This window comes from Lissotriton vulgaris, unplaced genomic scaffold, assembly GCF_964263255.1.
Source record: "Lissotriton vulgaris unplaced genomic scaffold, aLisVul1.2 SCAFFOLD_975, whole genome shotgun sequence".
NCBI lineage: Eukaryota > Metazoa > Chordata > Amphibia > Caudata > Salamandridae > Lissotriton > Lissotriton vulgaris.
Genome location: NW_028241737.1, coordinates 731,158 through 749,303, shown reverse-complemented (window position 1 = coordinate 749,303; position 18,146 = coordinate 731,158). Strand labels below are relative to the sequence as shown.

The following is an 18,146-nucleotide window of genomic DNA, read 5'->3' as shown; positions in this document are numbered from 1 at the left end:
ATTAGCAGAGGATGGTTTCGATCCATCGACCTCTGGGTTATGGGCCCAGCACGCTTCCGCTGCGCCACTCTGCTCTGTTGTGAAAGTGTTCTTTTTATGCAGATAGGGAGCATTAAGCAGAGTAGCGTGGGATTGGTACGGCTCTCACCTCATTTGCCTAAGTATATTGCAAGGCATGCTGGGTACAGAAAAACTTCATCTTCCCCTCTCACAATCAGTCATAACTGAAAGTCAGACACTCTTAGGCACTAGCCGTTTCAGACCTTTATCAAGACAGCATGTCATGAACCCTCTCTCTCTCTCTCTGTGATCCTAGCACTAGCATGCTCAGGATTTGGCTTTACCTGGGAGCCAGAGATCTACCCGGTGAGGGCTTGCCCGGTGTGAGGCTTTTGAGCGTTTGGGAGCGTTCGGGACGTGAGTGGACGTTGGACAGGAAACTCTGCGAATTTGAAGCATCCAACATTCCTGCTGCAGTGAGCGGCTCTTTCCATGGACATCTGCCTCTAGGATTCCTCTCAACTTGCCTTCTGATAAAACATTTTGTGAGCAGCAATTACCTTCGACAGCTACAAGGTGGCGCTACATTCTGGTAAGTGCACAAGTATGCACAAAATGTTAGGGACTTTTGCCAGATTTATCGGTGGATCTTGCATATTTTTTTCAGAGGCTAGATATTGCCTAGAAATGCTTTTTAACATAGAGATGTTGGAGTTATAATGTCTGGTCGGGCCTCAGCCCTTCCATTGTTTGCCCACTGTAACATATTTATTACCAGCACATGTGAGTTGTGACTCTGCTTTATAAAACTTATCATATATTAGGACAATGAATGTATCAGAAGGTGCGATTGAGATGTTTGCCTATGTATTTGTTTATTTTTTTATATATGGCTGATTAATCTGTTCATGAAATTTCCATTTTGAGACCTGTTGCATTAAAATATGTCCTGCTTGCAGAATATATAAGCATTTTCACTGCGTTGGCCGGGAATCGAACCCGGGTCAACTGCTTGGGAAGCAGCTATGCTCACCACTATACCACCAACGCCCTCTGATGTGTGTGCTCTCGGTTCTAAATATTACGTTCCCGAAATCAATGACTATCTTGCAACAGCTTCAATGGTGCATTTGGTTTCGATACCAACATGAGAAGTAGTAGAACGTTTTTTGCAGAGGGTAAGGAACTGGGGATTGAAACCAAGGACAAAGTTGTGCAGAAGAGAAGAAATGAAATGCAACAGTACAAAAAGTAGAAATCAGCATATATAGGCAGCATGGGAAGCAAAGCAGGGAAGAGAAAGAGAGAACATTCCATGAAATGCCCAGGAGATAGATAAGAGCAGAAAAAAAAGGGAAGAATGAAATTCAAAGCATGCCCAGAAAGTTGTGTGAAGCTCCCACCAGTCATTTATGGTTATAGTTGTGTGTCTTTACTTTCAAAGTACAGGGTTGATCCTTTCACGAACACTCTTGTATTACACAGACACAGATAGTTGAGAAGTCTTTTCTCACATAGCTGGCACAAGCTTGCGCTTTTCCTTTCTGGCAGTGTGGAAATGACAGCTTCGTCCTTGGAAGGAAAGTCAAGCAAAATTAGCAGAGGATGGTTTCGATCCATCGACCTCTGGGTTATGGGCCCAGCACGCTTCCGCTGCGCCACTCTGCTCGTTCATGAAGGTGATCTCTTTATGCAGATGAGGAGGCATTCAGCGGAGTGAAGTGGCATTGGTCGGGCTCTCACCTCATTTGCCTAATTATATCGCAAGGCATGCTGGGTGCAGAAAATCTTCATCTTCCCCTCTCACAATCAGTCATAACTGATAGTCCAGACCCTCTTACGCACTAGCCGTTTCAGGCCTTTATCAAGACAGCAGCTCTCCAACACTCTCTGTCTCTCTCTCTCTGTGATCCTAGTGCTAGCATGCTCAGGATTTGGCTTTACCTGGGAGCCAGAGATCTACCCGGTGAGGGCTTGCCCGGTGTAAGGCTTTTGAGCGTTTGGGAGCGTTCGGTACATGAGAGGACGTTGGACTGGAAACTATGCAAATTTGAAGCATCCAACCTTCCTGCTGCAGTCGGGGGCTCTTTCCATGGACATCTGCCTTTTGGATTCCTCTAAACTTGCCCTCTGATGAAACATTTTTTGAGCTGCAGTTACCTCCGACGTCTACAAGGTGGCGCTACATTCAGGTGAGGGCACAAGTATGCACAAAATGTTGGCGACTTTCACCAGATTTATCGATGGATCTTGCATATTGTTTTCAGAGGCTAGATATTGCCTAGGAAATGGTTTTTAACATAGAGATGCTGGAGTTATAATGTGTGGTCGGGCCTCAGCCCTTTCATTGTCTGCCCACTGTAAATATTTTTTACCAGCACATGTGAGTGGTGACTCTGCTTTATGAAACTTATCATATATTAGGACAATGAATATAGCAGAAGGGGCGATTGAGATGCTTGCCTACATATTTGTTTATTTTTTATATAACGGCTGATTAATCTGTTCATTATATTTCCATTTTGTGACATGTTGCATTAAAATATATCCTGCTTGCAGAATATATAAGTATTTGTACTGCGTTGGCCGGGAATCGAACCCGGGTCAACTGCTTGGAAGGCAGCTATGCTCACCACTATACCACCAACGCCCTCTGATCTGTGCGCTCTCGGTTCTTAACATTAGGATCCTGAGTTCAATGACTATCTTGCACCAGCTTCAATGGTGCATTTGGTTTAGATACCAACATGAAAAGCAATAGAAAGTTTTTTGCAGAGGGTAAGGAACTGGGATTGAAACCAAGGACAAAGCTGTGCAGAAGAGAAGAATGGAAAGCTGCATTACAAATAATAGATAAGAATATATAGAGGCAGCATGGGAAGCAAAACAGGGAAGAGAAATACAGAACATTCAATTAAATGCCCAGGAGATAGATAAGAGCAGAACAAAAAGGAAAGAATGAAATTCAAAGCCTGCCCATAAAAGTGTTTGAAGGTCCCACCAGTCATTTATGCTTATTATTGTGTGTCTTTACTTTCAAAGTACAGGGTGGATCATTTGATGATCCCTCTCTTGTATTTCAGCAGACACAGATATTTGACAAGTATTTTCTCACATAGCTGGCACAAGCTTGTGCTTTTCCTTGCTGGCAGCGTGGAAATGACAGCTTGGTCCTTGGAAGGAAAGTCAAGCAAAATTAGCAGAGGATGGTTTCGATCCATCGACCTCTGGGTTATGGGCCCAGCACGCTTCCGCTGCGCCACTCTGCTCTGTTGTGAAAGTGTTCTTTTTATGCAGATAGGGAGCATTAAGCAGAGTAGCGTGGGATTGGTACGGCTCTCACCTCATTTGCCTAAGTATATTGCAAGGCATGCTGGGTACAGAAAAACTTCATCTTCCCCTCTCACAATCAGTCATAACTGAAAGTCAGACACTCTTAGGCACTAGCCGTTTCAGACCTTTATCAAGACAGCATGTCATGAACCCTCTCTCTCTCTCTCTGTGATCCTAGCACTAGCATGCTCAGGATTTGGCTTTACCTGGGAGCCAGAGATCTACCCGGTGAGGGCTTGCCCGGTGTGAGGCTTTTGAGCGTTTGGGAGCGTTCGGGACGTGAGTGGACGTTGGACAGGAAACTCTGCGAATTTGAAGCATCCAACATTCCTGCTGCAGTGAGCGGCTCTTTCCATGGACATCTGCCTCTAGGATTCCTCTCAACTTGCCTTCTGATAAAACATTTTGTGAGCAGCAATTACCTTCGACAGCTACAAGGTGGCGCTACATTCTGGTAAGTGCACAAGTATGCACAAAATGTTAGGGACTTTTGCCAGATTTATCGGTGGATCTTGCATATTTTTTTCAGAGGCTAGATATTGCCTAGAAATGCTTTTTAACATAGAGATGTTGGAGTTATAATGTCTGGTCGGGCCTCAGCCCTTCCATTGTTTGCCCACTGTAACATATTTATTACCAGCACATGTGAGTTGTGACTCTGCTTTATAAAACTTATCATATATTAGGACAATGAATGTATCAGAAGGTGCGATTGAGATGTTTGCCTATGTATTTGTTTATTTTTTTATATATGGCTGATTAATCTGTTCATGAAATTTCCATTTTGAGACATGTTGCATTAAAATATGTCCTGCTTGCAGAATATATAAGCATTTTCACTGCGTTGGCCGGGAATCGAACCCGGGTCAACTGCTTGGGAAGCAGCTATGCTCACCACTATACCACCAACGCCCTCTGATGTGTGTGCTCTCGGTTCTAAATATTACGTTCCCGAAATCAATGACTATCTTGCAACAGCTTCAATGGTGCATTTGGTTTCGATACCAACATGAGAAGTAGTAGAACGTTTTTTGCAGAGGGTAAGGAACTGGGGATTGAAACCAAGGACAAAGTTGTGCAGAAGAGAAGAAATGAAATGCAACAGTACAAAAAGTAGAAATCAGCATATATAGGCAGCATGGGAAGCAAAGCAGGGAAGAGAAAGAGAGAACATTCCATGAAATGCCCAGGAGATAGATAAGAGCAGAAAAAAAAGGGAAGAATGAAATTCAAAGCATGCCCAGAAAGTTGTGTGAAGCTCCCACCAGTCATTTATGGTTATAGTTGTGTGTCTTTACTTTCAAAGTACAGGGTTGATCCTTTCACGAACACTCTTGTATTACACAGACACAGATAGTTGAGAAGTCTTTTCTCACATAGCTGGCACAAGCTTGCGCTTTTCCTTTCTGGCAGTGTGGAAATGACAGCTTGGTCCTTGGAAGGAAAGTCAAGCAAAATTAGCAGAGGATGGTTTCGATCCATCGACCTCTGGGTTATGGGCCCAGCACGCTTCCGCTGCGCCACTCTGCTCGTTCATGAAGGTGATCTCTTTATGCAGATGAGGAGGCATTCAGCGGAGTGAAGTGGCATTGGTCGGGCTCTCACCTCATTTGCCTAATTATATCGCAAGGCATGCTGGGTGCAGAAAATCTTCATCTTCCCCTCTCACAATCAGTCATAACTGATAGTCCAGACCCTCTTACGCACTAGCCGTTTCAGGCCTTTATCAAGACAGCAGCTCTCCAACACTCTCTGTCTCTCTCTCTCTGTGATCCTAGTGCTAGCATGCTCAGGATTTGGCTTTACCTGGGAGCCAGAGATCTACCCGGTGAGGGCTTGCCCGGTGTAAGGCTTTTGAGCGTTTGGGAGCGTTCGGTACATGAGAGGACGTTGGACTGGAAACTATGCAAATTTGAAGCATCCAACCTTCCTGCTGCAGTCGGGGGCTCTTTCCATGGACATCTGCCTTTTGGATTCCTCTAAACTTGCCCTCTGATGAAACATTTTTTGAGCTGCAGTTACCTCCGACGTCTACAAGGTGGCGCTACATTCAGGTGAGGGCACAAGTATGCACAAAATGTTGGCGACTTTCACCAGATTTATCGATGGATCTTGCATATTGTTTTCAGAGGCTAGATATTGCCTAGGAAATGGTTTTTAACATAGAGATGCTGGAGTTATAATGTGTGGTCGGGCCTCAGCCCTTTCATTGTCTGCCCACTGTAAATATTTTTTACCAGCACATGTGAGTGGTGACTCTGCTTTATGAAACTTATCATATATTAGGACAATGAATATAGCAGAAGGGGCGATTGAGATGCTTGCCTACATATTTGTTTATTTTTTATATAACGGCTGATTAATCTGTTCATTATATTTCCATTTTGTGACATGTTGCATTAAAATATATCCTGCTTGCAGAATATATAAGTATTTGTACTGCGTTGGCCGGGAATCGAACCCGGGTCAACTGCTTGGAAGGCAGCTATGCTCACCACTATACCACCAACGCCCTCTGATCTGTGCGCTCTCGGTTCTTAACATTAGGATCCTGAGTTCAATGACTATCTTGCACCAGCTTCAATGGTGCATTTGGTTTAGATACCAACATGAAAAGCAATAGAAAGTTTTTTGCAGAGGGTAAGGAACTGGGATTGAAACCAAGGACAAAGCTGTGCAGAAGAGAAGAATGGAAAGCTGCATTACAAATAATAGATAAGAATATATAGAGGCAGCATGGGAAGCAAAACAGGGAAGAGAAATACAGAACATTCAATTAAATGCCCAGGAGATAGATAAGAGCAGAACAAAAAGGAAAGAATGAAATTCAAAGCCTGCCCATAAAAGTGTTTGAAGGTCCCACCAGTCATTTATGCTTATTATTGTGTGTCTTTACTTTCAAAGTACAGGGTGGATCATTTGATGATCCCTCTCTTGTATTTCAGCAGACACAGATATTTGACAAGTATTTTCTCACATAGCTGGCACAAGCTTGTGCTTTTCCTTGCTGGCAGCGTGGAAATGACAGCTTGGTCCTTGGAAGGAAAGTCAAGCAAAATTAGCAGAGGATGGTTTCGATCCATCGACCTCTGGGTTATGGGCCCAGCACGCTTCCGCTGCGCCACTCTGCTCTGTTGTGAAAGTGTTCTTTTTATGCAGATAGGGAGCATTAAGCAGAGTAGCGTGGGATTGGTACGGCTCTCACCTCATTTGCCTAAGTATATTGCAAGGCATGCTGGGTACAGAAAAACTTCATCTTCCCCTCTCACAATCAGTCATAACTGAAAGTCAGACACTCTTAGGCACTAGCCGTTTCAGACCTTTATCAAGACAGCATGTCATGAACCCTCTCTCTCTCTCTCTGTGATCCTAGCACTAGCATGCTCAGGATTTGGCTTTACCTGGGAGCCAGAGATCTACCCGGTGAGGGCTTGCCCGGTGTGAGGCTTTTGAGCGTTTGGGAGCGTTCGGGACGTGAGTGGACGTTGGACAGGAAACTCTGCGAATTTGAAGCATCCAACATTCCTGCTGCAGTGAGCGGCTCTTTCCATGGACATCTGCCTCTAGGATTCCTCTCAACTTGCCTTCTGATAAAACATTTTGTGAGCAGCAATTACCTTCGACAGCTACAAGGTGGCGCTACATTCTGGTAAGTGCACAAGTATGCACAAAATGTTAGGGACTTTTGCCAGATTTATCGGTGGATCTTGCATATTTTTTTCAGAGGCTAGATATTGCCTAGAAATGCTTTTTAACATAGAGATGTTGGAGTTATAATGTCTGGTCGGGCCTCAGCCCCTTCCATTGTTTGCCCACTGTAACATATTTATTACCAGCACATGTGAGTTGTGACTCTGCTTTATAAAACTTATCATATATTAGGACAATGAATGTATCAGAAGGTGCGATTGAGATGTTTGCCTATGTATTTGTTTATTTTTTTATATATGGCTGATTAATCTGTTCATGAAATTTCCATTTTGAGACATGTTGCATTAAAATATGTCCTGCTTGCAGAATATATAAGCATTTTCACTGCGTTGGCCGGGAATCGAACCCGGGTCAACTGCTTGGGAAGCAGCTATGCTCACCACTATACCACCAACGCCCTCTGATGTGTGTGCTCTCGGTTCTAAATATTACGTTCCCGAAATCAATGACTATCTTGCAACAGCTTCAATGGTGCATTTGGTTTCGATACCAACATGAGAAGTAGTAGAACGTTTTTTGCAGAGGGTAAGGAACTGGGGATTGAAACCAAGGACAAAGTTGTGCAGAAGAGAAGAAATGAAATGCAACAGTACAAAAAGTAGAAATCAGCATATATAGGCAGCATGGGAAGCAAAGCAGGGAAGAGAAAGAGAGAACATTCCATGAAATGCCCAGGAGATAGATAAGAGCAGAAAAAAAAGGGAAGAATGAAATTCAAAGCATGCCCAGAAAGTTGTGTGAAGCTCCCACCAGTCATTTATGGTTATAGTTGTGTGTCTTTACTTTCAAAGTACAGGGTTGATCCTTTCACGAACACTCTTGTATTACACAGACACAGATAGTTGAGAAGTCTTTTCTCACATAGCTGGCACAAGCTTGCGCTTTTCCTTTCTGGCAGTGTGGAAATGACAGCTTGGTCCTTGGAAGGAAAGTCAAGCAAAATTAGCAGAGGATGGTTTCGATCCATCGACCTCTGGGTTATGGGCCCAGCACGCTTCCGCTGCGCCACTCTGCTCGTTCATGAAGGTGATCTCTTTATGCAGATGAGGAGGCATTCAGCGGAGTGAAGTGGCATTGGTCGGGCTCTCACCTCATTTGCCTAATTATATCGCAAGGCATGCTGGGTGCAGAAAATCTTCATCTTCCCCTCTCACAATCAGTCATAACTGATAGTCCAGACCCTCTTACGCACTAGCCGTTTCAGGCCTTTATCAAGACAGCAGCTCTCCAACACTCTCTGTCTCTCTCTCTCTGTGATCCTAGTGCTAGCATGCTCAGGATTTGGCTTTACCTGGGAGCCAGAGATCTACCCGGTGAGGGCTTGCCCGGTGTAAGGCTTTTGAGCGTTTGGGAGCGTTCGGTACATGAGAGGACGTTGGACTGGAAACTATGCAAATTTGAAGCATCCAACCTTCCTGCTGCAGTCGGGGGCTCTTTCCATGGACATCTGCCTTTTGGATTCCTCTAAACTTGCCCTCTGATGAAACATTTTTTGAGCTGCAGTTACCTCCGACGTCTACAAGGTGGCGCTACATTCAGGTGAGGGCACAAGTATGCACAAAATGTTGGCGACTTTCACCAGATTTATCGATGGATCTTGCATATTGTTTTCAGAGGCTAGATATTGCCTAGGAAATGGTTTTTAACATAGAGATGCTGGAGTTATAATGTGTGGTCGGGCCTCAGCCCTTTCATTGTCTGCCCACTGTAAATATTTTTTACCAGCACATGTGAGTGGTGACTCTGCTTTATGAAACTTATCATATATTAGGACAATGAATATAGCAGAAGGGGCGATTGAGATGCTTGCCTACATATTTGTTTATTTTTTATATAACGGCTGATTAATCTGTTCATTATATTTCCATTTTGTGACATGTTGCATTAAAATATATCCTGCTTGCAGAATATATAAGTATTTGTACTGCGTTGGCCGGGAATCGAACCCGGGTCAACTGCTTGGAAGGCAGCTATGCTCACCACTATACCACCAACGCCCTCTGATCTGTGCGCTCTCGGTTCTTAACATTAGGATCCTGAGTTCAATGACTATCTTGCACCAGCTTCAATGGTGCATTTGGTTTAGATACCAACATGAAAAGCAATAGAAAGTTTTTTGCAGAGGGTAAGGAACTGGGATTGAAACCAAGGACAAAGCTGTGCAGAAGAGAAGAATGGAAAGCTGCATTACAAATAATAGATAAGAATATATAGAGGCAGCATGGGAAGCAAAACAGGGAAGAGAAATACAGAACATTCAATTAAATGCCCAGGAGATAGATAAGAGCAGAACAAAAAGGAAAGAATGAAATTCAAAGCCTGCCCATAAAAGTGTTTGAAGGTCCCACCAGTCATTTATGCTTATTATTGTGTGTCTTTACTTTCAAAGTACAGGGTGGATCATTTGATGATCCCTCTCTTGTATTTCAGCAGACACAGATATTTGACAAGTATTTTCTCACATAGCTGGCACAAGCTTGTGCTTTTCCTTGCTGGCAGCGTGGAAATGACAGCTTGGTCCTTGGAAGGAAAGTCAAGCAAAATTAGCAGAGGATGGTTTCGATCCATCGACCTCTGGGTTATGGGCCCAGCACGCTTCCGCTGCGCCACTCTGCTCTGTTGTGAAAGTGTTCTTTTTATGCAGATAGGGAGCATTAAGCAGAGTAGCGTGGGATTGGTATGGCTCTCACCTCATTTGCCTAAGTATATTGCAAGGCATGCTGGGTACAGAAAAACTTCATCTTCCCCTCTCACAATCAGTCATAACTGAAAGTCAGACACTCTTAGGCACTAGCCGTTTCAGACCTTTATCAAGACAGCATGTCATGAACCCTCTCTCTCTCTCTCTGTGATCCTAGCACTAGCATGCTCAGGATTTGGCTTTACCTGGGAGCCAGAGATCTACCCGGTGAGGGCTTGCCCGGTGTGAGGCTTTTGAGCGTTTGGGAGCGTTCGGGACGTGAGTGGACGTTGGACAGGAAACTCTGCGAATTTGAAGCATCCAACATTCCTGCTGCAGTGAGCGGCTCTTTCCATGGACATCTGCCTCTAGGATTCCTCTCAACTTGCCTTCTGATAAAACATTTTGTGAGCAGCAATTACCTTCGACAGCTACAAGGTGGCGCTACATTCTGGTAAGTGCACAAGTATGCACAAAATGTTAGGGACTTTTGCCAGATTTATCGGTGGATCTTGCATATTTTTTTCAGAGGCTAGATATTGCCTAGAAATGCTTTTTAACATAGAGATGTTGGAGTTATAATGTCTGGTCGGGCCTCAGCCCCTTCCATTGTTTGCCCACTGTAACATATTTATTACCAGCACATGTGAGTTGTGACTCTGCTTTATAAAACTTATCATATATTAGGACAATGAATGTATCAGAAGGTGCGATTGAGATGTTTGCCTATGTATTTGTTTATTTTTTTATATATGGCTGATTAATCTGTTCATGAAATTTCCATTTTGAGACATGTTGCATTAAAATATGTCCTGCTTGCAGAATATATAAGCATTTTCACTGCGTTGGCCGGGAATCGAACCCGGGTCAACTGCTTGGGAAGCAGCTATGCTCACCACTATACCACCAACGCCCTCTGATGTGTGTGCTCTCGGTTCTAAATATTACGTTCCCGAAATCAATGACTATCTTGCAACAGCTTCAATGGTGCATTTGGTTTCGATACCAACATGAGAAGTAGTAGAACGTTTTTTGCAGAGGGTAAGGAACTGGGGATTGAAACCAAGGACAAAGTTGTGCAGAAGAGAAGAAATGAAATGCAACAGTACAAAAAGTAGAAATCAGCATATATAGGCAGCATGGGAAGCAAAGCAGGGAAGAGAAAGAGAGAACATTCCATGAAATGCCCAGGAGATAGATAAGAGCAGAAAAAAAAGGGAAGAATGAAATTCAAAGCATGCCCAGAAAGTTGTGTGAAGCTCCCACCAGTCATTTATGGTTATAGTTGTGTGTCTTTACTTTCAAAGTACAGGGTTGATCCTTTCACGAACACTCTTGTATTACACAGACACAGATAGTTGAGAAGTCTTTTCTCACATAGCTGGCACAAGCTTGCGCTTTTCCTTTCTGGCAGTGTGGAAATGACAGCTTGGTCCTTGGAAGGAAAGTCAAGCAAAATTAGCAGAGGATGGTTTCGATCCATCGACCTCTGGGTTATGGGCCCAGCACGCTTCCGCTGCGCCACTCTGCTCGTTCATGAAGGTGATCTCTTTATGCAGATGAGGAGGCATTCAGCGGAGTGAAGTGGCATTGGTCGGGCTCTCACCTCATTTGCCTAATTATATCGCAAGGCATGCTGGGTGCAGAAAATCTTCATCTTCCCCTCTCACAATCAGTCATAACTGATAGTCCAGACCCTCTTACGCACTAGCCGTTTCAGGCCTTTATCAAGACAGCAGCTCTCCAACACTCTCTGTCTCTCTCTCTCTGTGATCCTAGTGCTAGCATGCTCAGGATTTGGCTTTACCTGGGAGCCAGAGATCTACCCGGTGAGGGCTTGCCCGGTGTAAGGCTTTTGAGCGTTTGGGAGCGTTCGGTACATGAGAGGACGTTGGACTGGAAACTATGCAAATTTGAAGCATCCAACCTTCCTGCTGCAGTCGGGGGCTCTTTCCATGGACATCTGCCTTTTGGATTCCTCTAAACTTGCCCTCTGATGAAACATTTTTTGAGCTGCAGTTACCTCCGACGTCTACAAGGTGGCGCTACATTCAGGTGAGGGCACAAGTATGCACAAAATGTTGGCGACTTTCACCAGATTTATCGATGGATCTTGCATATTGTTTTCAGAGGCTAGATATTGCCTAGGAAATGGTTTTTAACATAGAGATGCTGGAGTTATAATGTGTGGTCGGGCCTCAGCCCTTTCATTGTCTGCCCACTGTAAATATTTTTTACCAGCACATGTGAGTGGTGACTCTGCTTTATGAAACTTATCATATATTAGGACAATGAATATAGCAGAAGGGGCGATTGAGATGCTTGCCTACATATTTGTTTATTTTTTATATAACGGCTGATTAATCTGTTCATTATATTTCCATTTTGTGACATGTTGCATTAAAATATATCCTGCTTGCAGAATATATAAGTATTTGTACTGCGTTGGCCGGGAATCGAACCCGGGTCAACTGCTTGGAAGGCAGCTATGCTCACCACTATACCACCAACGCCCTCTGATCTGTGCGCTCTCGGTTCTTAACATTAGGATCCTGAGTTCAATGACTATCTTGCACCAGCTTCAATGGTGCATTTGGTTTAGATACCAACATGAAAAGCAATAGAAAGTTTTTTGCAGAGGGTAAGGAACTGGGATTGAAACCAAGGACAAAGCTGTGCAGAAGAGAAGAATGGAAAGCTGCATTACAAATAATAGATAAGAATATATAGAGGCAGCATGGGAAGCAAAACAGGGAAGAGAAATACAGAACATTCAATTAAATGCCCAGGAGATAGATAAGAGCAGAACAAAAAGGAAAGAATGAAATTCAAAGCCTGCCCATAAAAGTGTTTGAAGGTCCCACCAGTCATTTATGCTTATTATTGTGTGTCTTTACTTTCAAAGTACAGGGTGGATCATTTGATGATCCCTCTCTTGTATTTCAGCAGACACAGATATTTGACAAGTATTTTCTCACATAGCTGGCACAAGCTTGTGCTTTTCCTTGCTGGCAGCGTGGAAATGACAGCTTGGTCCTTGGAAGGAAAGTCAAGCAAAATTAGCAGAGGATGGTTTCGATCCATCGACCTCTGGGTTATGGGCCCAGCACGCTTCCGCTGCGCCACTCTGCTCTGTTGTGAAAGTGTTCTTTTTATGCAGATAGGGAGCATTAAGCAGAGTAGCGTGGGATTGGTACGGCTCTCACCTCATTTGCCTAAGTATATTGCAAGGCATGCTGGGTACAGAAAAACTTCATCTTCCCCTCTCACAATCAGTCATAACTGAAAGTCAGACACTCTTAGGCACTAGCCGTTTCAGACCTTTATCAAGACAGCATGTCATGAACCCTCTCTCTCTCTCTCTGTGATCCTAGCACTAGCATGCTCAGGATTTGGCTTTACCTGGGAGCCAGAGATCTACCCGGTGAGGGCTTGCCCGGTGTGAGGCTTTTGAGCGTTTGGGAGCGTTCGGGACGTGAGTGGACGTTGGACAGGAAACTCTGCGAATTTGAAGCATCCAACATTCCTGCTGCAGTGAGCGGCTCTTTCCATGGACATCTGCCTCTAGGATTCCTCTCAACTTGCCTTCTGATAAAACATTTTGTGAGCAGCAATTACCTTCGACAGCTACAAGGTGGCGCTACATTCTGGTAAGTGCACAAGTATGCACAAAATGTTAGGGACTTTTGCCAGATTTATCGGTGGATCTTGCATATTTTTTTCAGAGGCTAGATATTGCCTAGAAATGCTTTTTAACATAGAGATGTTGGAGTTATAATGTCTGGTCGGGCCTCAGCCCTTCCATTGTTTGCCCACTGTAACATATTTATTACCAGCACATGTGAGTTGTGACTCTGCTTTATAAAACTTATCATATATTAGGACAATGAATGTATCAGAAGGTGCGATTGAGATGTTTGCCTATGTATTTGTTTATTTTTTTATATATGGCTGATTAATCTGTTCATGAAATTTCCATTTTGAGACCTGTTGCATTAAAATATGTCCTGCTTGCAGAATATATAAGCATTTTCACTGCGTTGGCCGGGAATCGAACCCGGGTCAACTGCTTGGGAAGCAGCTATGCTCACCACTATACCACCAACGCCCTCTGATGTGTGTGCTCTCGGTTCTAAATATTACGTTCCCGAAATCAATGACTATCTTGCAACAGCTTCAATGGTGCATTTGGTTTCGATACCAACATGAGAAGTAGTAGAACGTTTTTTGCAGAGGGTAAGGAACTGGGGATTGAAACCAAGGACAAAGTTGTGCAGAAGAGAAGAAATGAAATGCAACAGTACAAAAAGTAGAAATCAGCATATATAGGCAGCATGGGAAGCAAAGCAGGGAAGAGAAAGAGAGAACATTCCATGAAATGCCCAGGAGATAGATAAGAGCAGAAAAAAAAGGGAAGAATGAAATTCAAAGCATGCCCAGAAAGTTGTGTGAAGCTCCCACCAGTCATTTATGGTTATAGTTGTGTGTCTTTACTTTCAAAGTACAGGGTTGATCCTTTCACGAACACTCTTGTATTACACAGACACAGATAGTTGAGAAGTCTTTTCTCACATAGCTGGCACAAGCTTGCGCTTTTCCTTTCTGGCAGTGTGGAAATGACAGCTTGGTCCTTGGAAGGAAAGTCAAGCAAAATTAGCAGAGGATGGTTTCGATCCATCGACCTCTGGGTTATGGGCCCAGCACGCTTCCGCTGCGCCACTCTGCTCGTTCATGAAGGTGATCTCTTTATGCAGATGAGGAGGCATTCAGCGGAGTGAAGTGGCATTGGTCGGGCTCTCACCTCATTTGCCTAATTATATCGCAAGGCATGCTGGGTGCAGAAAATCTTCATCTTCCCCTCTCACAATCAGTCATAACTGATAGTCCAGACCCTCTTACGCACTAGCCGTTTCAGGCCTTTATCAAGACAGCAGCTCTCCAACACTCTCTGTCTCTCTCTCTCTGTGATCCTAGTGCTAGCATGCTCAGGATTTGGCTTTACCTGGGAGCCAGAGATCTACCCGGTGAGGGCTTGCCCGGTGTAAGGCTTTTGAGCGTTTGGGAGCGTTCGGTACATGAGAGGACGTTGGACTGGAAACTATGCAAATTTGAAGCATCCAACCTTCCTGCTGCAGTCGGGGGCTCTTTCCATGGACATCTGCCTTTTGGATTCCTCTAAACTTGCCCTCTGATGAAACATTTTTTGAGCTGCAGTTACCTCCGACGTCTACAAGGTGGCGCTACATTCAGGTGAGGGCACAAGTATGCACAAAATGTTGGCGACTTTCACCAGATTTATCGATGGATCTTGCATATTGTTTTCAGAGGCTAGATATTGCCTAGGAAATGGTTTTTAACATAGAGATGCTGGAGTTATAATGTGTGGTCGGGCCTCAGCCCTTTCATTGTCTGCCCACTGTAAATATTTTTTACCAGCACATGTGAGTGGTGACTCTGCTTTATGAAACTTATCATATATTAGGACAATGAATATAGCAGAAGGGGCGATTGAGATGCTTGCCTACATATTTGTTTATTTTTTATATAACGGCTGATTAATCTGTTCATTATATTTCCATTTTGTGACATGTTGCATTAAAATATATCCTGCTTGCAGAATATATAAGTATTTGTACTGCGTTGGCCGGGAATCGAACCCGGGTCAACTGCTTGGAAGGCAGCTATGCTCACCACTATACCACCAACGCCCTCTGATCTGTGCGCTCTCGGTTCTTAACATTAGGATCCTGAGTTCAATGACTATCTTGCACCAGCTTCAATGGTGCATTTGGTTTAGATACCAACATGAAAAGCAATAGAAAGTTTTTTGCAGAGGGTAAGGAACTGGGATTGAAACCAAGGACAAAGCTGTGCAGAAGAGAAGAATGGAAAGCTGCATTACAAATAATAGATAAGAATATATAGAGGCAGCATGGGAAGCAAAACAGGGAAGAGAAATACAGAACATTCAATTAAATGCCCAGGAGATAGATAAGAGCAGAACAAAAAGGAAAGAATGAAATTCAAAGCCTGCCCATAAAAGTGTTTGAAGGTCCCACCAGTCATTTATGCTTATTATTGTGTGTCTTTACTTTCAAAGTACAGGGTGGATCATTTGATGATCCCTCTCTTGTATTTCAGCAGACACAGATATTTGACAAGTATTTTCTCACATAGCTGGCACAAGCTTGTGCTTTTCCTTGCTGGCAGCGTGGAAATGACAGCTTGGTCCTTGGAAGGAAAGTCAAGCAAAATTAGCAGAGGATGGTTTCGATCCATCGACCTCTGGGTTATGGGCCCAGCACGCTTCCGCTGCGCCACTCTGCTCTGTTGTGAAAGTGTTCTTTTTATGCAGATAGGGAGCATTAAGCAGAGTAGCGTGGGATTGGTATGGCTCTCACCTCATTTGCCTAAGTATATTGCAAGGCATGCTGGGTACAGAAAAACTTCATCTTCCCCTCTCACAATCAGTCATAACTGAAAGTCAGACACTCTTAGGCACTAGCCGTTTCAGACCTTTATCAAGACAGCATGTCATGAACCCTCTCTCTCTCTCTCTGTGATCCTAGCACTAGCATGCTCAGGATTTGGCTTTACCTGGGAGCCAGAGATCTACCCGGTGAGGGCTTGCCCGGTGTGAGGCTTTTGAGCGTTTGGGAGCGTTCGGGACGTGAGTGGACGTTGGACAGGAAACTCTGCGAATTTGAAGCATCCAACATTCCTGCTGCAGTGAGCGGCTCTTTCCATGGACATCTGCCTCTAGGATTCCTCTCAACTTGCCTTCTGATAAAACATTTTGTGAGCAGCAATTACCTTCGACAGCTACAAGGTGGCGCTACATTCTGGTAAGTGCACAAGTATGCACAAAATGTTAGGGACTTTTGCCAGATTTATCGGTGGATCTTGCATATTTTTTTCAGAGGCTAGATATTGCCTAGAAATGCTTTTTAACATAGAGATGTTGGAGTTATAATGTCTGGTCGGGCCTCAGCCCCTTCCATTGTTTGCCCACTGTAACATATTTATTACCAGCACATGTGAGTTGTGACTCTGCTTTATAAAACTTATCATATATTAGGACAATGAATGTATCAGAAGGTGCGATTGAGATGTTTGCCTATGTATTTGTTTATTTTTTTATATATGGCTGATTAATCTGTTCATGAAATTTCCATTTTGAGACATGTTGCATTAAAATATGTCCTGCTTGCAGAATATATAAGCATTTTCACTGCGTTGGCCGGGAATCGAACCCGGGTCAACTGCTTGGGAAGCAGCTATGCTCACCACTATACCACCAACGCCCTCTGATGTGTGTGCTCTCGGTTCTAAATATTACGTTCCCGAAATCAATGACTATCTTGCAACAGCTTCAATGGTGCATTTGGTTTCGATACCAACATGAGAAGTAGTAGAACGTTTTTTGCAGAGGGTAAGGAACTGGGGATTGAAACCAAGGACAAAGTTGTGCAGAAGAGAAGAAATGAAATGCAACAGTACAAAAAGTAGAAATCAGCATATATAGGCAGCATGGGAAGCAAAGCAGGGAAGAGAAAGAGAGAACATTCCATGAAATGCCCAGGAGATAGATAAGAGCAGAAAAAAAAGGGAAGAATGAAATTCAAAGCATGCCCAGAAAGTTGTGTGAAGCTCCCACCAGTCATTTATGGTTATAGTTGTGTGTCTTTACTTTCAAAGTACAGGGTTGATCCTTTCACGAACACTCTTGTATTACACAGACACAGATAGTTGAGAAGTCTTTTCTCACATAGCTGGCACAAGCTTGCGCTTTTCCTTTCTGGCAGTGTGGAAATGACAGCTTGGTCCTTGGAAGGAAAGTCAAGCAAAATTAGCAGAGGATGGTTTCGATCCATCGACCTCTGGGTTATGGGCCCAGCACGCTTCCGCTGCGCCACTCTGCTCGTTCATGAAGGTGATCTCTTTATGCAGATGAGGAGGCATTCAGCGGAGTGAAGTGGCATTGGTCGGGCTCTCACCTCATTTGCCTAATTATATCGCAAGGCATGCTGGGTGCAGAAAATCTTCATCTTCCCCTCTCACAATCAGTCATAACTGATAGTCCAGACCCTCTTACGCACTAGCCGTTTCAGGCCTTTATCAAGACAGCAGCTCTCCAACACTCTCTGTCTCTCTCTCTCTGTGATCCTAGTGCTAGCATGCTCAGGATTTGGCTTTACCTGGGAGCCAGAGATCTACCCGGTGAGGGCTTGCCCGGTGTAAGGCTTTTGAGCGTTTGGGAGCGTTCGGTACATGAGAGGACGTTGGACTGGAAACTATGCAAATTTGAAGCATCCAACCTTCCTGCTGCAGTCGGGGGCTCTTTCCATGGACATCTGCCTTTTGGATTCCTCTAAACTTGCCCTCTGATGAAACATTTTTTGAGCTGCAGTTACCTCCGACG

The 18,146-nt window shown here is 44.0% G+C and overlaps 23 non-coding genes across 23 annotated transcripts; all 23 read right to left on the bottom strand.

Annotated features, from left to right (window-relative positions):
* Nucleotides 1-2: 2 nt before the first annotated feature.
* TRNAM-CAU (transfer RNA methionine (anticodon CAU)) lies at nucleotides 3-74 on the bottom strand. Its single transcript has one exon. It is a non-coding gene; the product is annotated as a tRNA-Met (tRNA).
* Nucleotides 75-978: 904 nt separating this feature from the next.
* Nucleotides 979-1,050, bottom strand: TRNAG-CCC (transfer RNA glycine (anticodon CCC)). Its single transcript has one exon. It is a non-coding gene; the product is annotated as a tRNA-Gly (tRNA).
* Nucleotides 1,051-1,596: 546 nt separating this feature from the next.
* TRNAM-CAU (transfer RNA methionine (anticodon CAU)) lies at nucleotides 1,597-1,668 on the bottom strand. The gene has a single exon. It is a non-coding gene; the product is annotated as a tRNA-Met (tRNA).
* A 910-nt stretch (nucleotides 1,669-2,578) lies between these two features.
* On the bottom strand, nucleotides 2,579-2,650 carry TRNAG-UCC (transfer RNA glycine (anticodon UCC)). The gene has a single exon. It is a non-coding gene; the product is annotated as a tRNA-Gly (tRNA).
* A 547-nt stretch (nucleotides 2,651-3,197) lies between these two features.
* TRNAM-CAU (transfer RNA methionine (anticodon CAU)) lies at nucleotides 3,198-3,269 on the bottom strand. The gene has a single exon. It is a non-coding gene; the product is annotated as a tRNA-Met (tRNA).
* A 904-nt stretch (nucleotides 3,270-4,173) lies between these two features.
* On the bottom strand, nucleotides 4,174-4,245 carry TRNAG-CCC (transfer RNA glycine (anticodon CCC)). Its single transcript has one exon. It is a non-coding gene; the product is annotated as a tRNA-Gly (tRNA).
* A 546-nt stretch (nucleotides 4,246-4,791) lies between these two features.
* On the bottom strand, nucleotides 4,792-4,863 carry TRNAM-CAU (transfer RNA methionine (anticodon CAU)). The gene has a single exon. It is a non-coding gene; the product is annotated as a tRNA-Met (tRNA).
* Nucleotides 4,864-5,773: 910 nt separating this feature from the next.
* On the bottom strand, nucleotides 5,774-5,845 carry TRNAG-UCC (transfer RNA glycine (anticodon UCC)). Its single transcript has one exon. It is a non-coding gene; the product is annotated as a tRNA-Gly (tRNA).
* Nucleotides 5,846-6,392: 547 nt separating this feature from the next.
* On the bottom strand, nucleotides 6,393-6,464 carry TRNAM-CAU (transfer RNA methionine (anticodon CAU)). Its single transcript has one exon. It is a non-coding gene; the product is annotated as a tRNA-Met (tRNA).
* Nucleotides 6,465-7,369: 905 nt separating this feature from the next.
* TRNAG-CCC (transfer RNA glycine (anticodon CCC)) lies at nucleotides 7,370-7,441 on the bottom strand. The gene has a single exon. It is a non-coding gene; the product is annotated as a tRNA-Gly (tRNA).
* Nucleotides 7,442-7,987: 546 nt separating this feature from the next.
* Nucleotides 7,988-8,059, bottom strand: TRNAM-CAU (transfer RNA methionine (anticodon CAU)). Its single transcript has one exon. It is a non-coding gene; the product is annotated as a tRNA-Met (tRNA).
* Nucleotides 8,060-8,969: 910 nt separating this feature from the next.
* On the bottom strand, nucleotides 8,970-9,041 carry TRNAG-UCC (transfer RNA glycine (anticodon UCC)). Its single transcript has one exon. It is a non-coding gene; the product is annotated as a tRNA-Gly (tRNA).
* Nucleotides 9,042-9,588: 547 nt separating this feature from the next.
* TRNAM-CAU (transfer RNA methionine (anticodon CAU)) lies at nucleotides 9,589-9,660 on the bottom strand. The gene has a single exon. It is a non-coding gene; the product is annotated as a tRNA-Met (tRNA).
* A 905-nt stretch (nucleotides 9,661-10,565) lies between these two features.
* TRNAG-CCC (transfer RNA glycine (anticodon CCC)) lies at nucleotides 10,566-10,637 on the bottom strand. The gene has a single exon. It is a non-coding gene; the product is annotated as a tRNA-Gly (tRNA).
* A 546-nt stretch (nucleotides 10,638-11,183) lies between these two features.
* On the bottom strand, nucleotides 11,184-11,255 carry TRNAM-CAU (transfer RNA methionine (anticodon CAU)). Its single transcript has one exon. It is a non-coding gene; the product is annotated as a tRNA-Met (tRNA).
* Nucleotides 11,256-12,165: 910 nt separating this feature from the next.
* Nucleotides 12,166-12,237, bottom strand: TRNAG-UCC (transfer RNA glycine (anticodon UCC)). The gene has a single exon. It is a non-coding gene; the product is annotated as a tRNA-Gly (tRNA).
* A 547-nt stretch (nucleotides 12,238-12,784) lies between these two features.
* TRNAM-CAU (transfer RNA methionine (anticodon CAU)) lies at nucleotides 12,785-12,856 on the bottom strand. The gene has a single exon. It is a non-coding gene; the product is annotated as a tRNA-Met (tRNA).
* A 904-nt stretch (nucleotides 12,857-13,760) lies between these two features.
* TRNAG-CCC (transfer RNA glycine (anticodon CCC)) lies at nucleotides 13,761-13,832 on the bottom strand. Its single transcript has one exon. It is a non-coding gene; the product is annotated as a tRNA-Gly (tRNA).
* A 546-nt stretch (nucleotides 13,833-14,378) lies between these two features.
* TRNAM-CAU (transfer RNA methionine (anticodon CAU)) lies at nucleotides 14,379-14,450 on the bottom strand. The gene has a single exon. It is a non-coding gene; the product is annotated as a tRNA-Met (tRNA).
* A 910-nt stretch (nucleotides 14,451-15,360) lies between these two features.
* TRNAG-UCC (transfer RNA glycine (anticodon UCC)) lies at nucleotides 15,361-15,432 on the bottom strand. Its single transcript has one exon. It is a non-coding gene; the product is annotated as a tRNA-Gly (tRNA).
* A 547-nt stretch (nucleotides 15,433-15,979) lies between these two features.
* Nucleotides 15,980-16,051, bottom strand: TRNAM-CAU (transfer RNA methionine (anticodon CAU)). Its single transcript has one exon. It is a non-coding gene; the product is annotated as a tRNA-Met (tRNA).
* Nucleotides 16,052-16,956: 905 nt separating this feature from the next.
* TRNAG-CCC (transfer RNA glycine (anticodon CCC)) lies at nucleotides 16,957-17,028 on the bottom strand. Its single transcript has one exon. It is a non-coding gene; the product is annotated as a tRNA-Gly (tRNA).
* A 546-nt stretch (nucleotides 17,029-17,574) lies between these two features.
* TRNAM-CAU (transfer RNA methionine (anticodon CAU)) lies at nucleotides 17,575-17,646 on the bottom strand. The gene has a single exon. It is a non-coding gene; the product is annotated as a tRNA-Met (tRNA).
* Nucleotides 17,647-18,146: the final 500 nt, after the last annotated feature.